The sequence below is a fragment of the Arachis ipaensis genome, chromosome B04 (assembly GCF_000816755.2).
Source record: "Arachis ipaensis cultivar K30076 chromosome B04, Araip1.1, whole genome shotgun sequence".
Classification (NCBI taxonomy): Eukaryota; Viridiplantae; Streptophyta; class Magnoliopsida; order Fabales; family Fabaceae; genus Arachis; species Arachis ipaensis.
Window position 1 is genome coordinate 102,080,313 of NC_029788.2, and position 712 is coordinate 102,081,024.

Sequence of the window (712 nt, forward strand, 5' to 3'; positions counted from 1 at the left end):
CCAACACTTCCTTCCCCTCGTTGGTAACATTATTTGGCCTTTAGACTCTCCCAAACCGATGATTCATTATGTCCCTAATGAAGATTCTGTTACCTTAACCATAGCAGAGTCCAATGATCACGATGTTAACCTTTTTGACCAACTTTGTTCTAATTTATGTGATGCTTCACAACGTTATTCCTTGGTACCCCAATTGGCCAATTCTCATGAAAAAGCTTCTTTGTTAGCGTTACAAGTAACTTTGTTCCCAAAGTTCGGCTTTTGCGTTGGAATTTCAACACACCATGCAGCCATGGATGGAAAGTCTTCAACTTTGTTCATGAAAGCATGGTCCTACACATGCTCCAAGCTATTAGAATCACCATCTTTTCCATCATCGTTACCATTACCTGAGAATCTAACACCATTTTTGGATAGGTCAGTGATAAGGGACCCAACAAAAATTGGTGAAGCTTATGCAGATTCATGGATGAATCATGGTGGAACAAATAACCGAAGTCTCAAAGTGTGGGATTTTCCTAATGAGTTTGCAAAAGAAGGATATGGGGTTAAGGCGTTGTTTGAATTGAACCCCACACAGATCATGAAGCTCAAGGAACATGCAAAATCCAAGATGGGAGGATCAAAAAATGTGAAACTTTCAAGTTTTTCGGTTACTTGTGCTTATGTATTATCATGTTTGGTCAAAACAGAAGAGCAACACTTGTTGAAA

At 39.2% G+C, this 712-nt stretch overlaps 1 pseudogene; it reads left to right on the forward strand.

Moving 5' to 3' along the window:
• LOC107639568 overlaps nucleotides 1-712 on the forward strand; it is a 1,649-nt pseudogene that overhangs the window by 351 nt on the left and 586 nt on the right.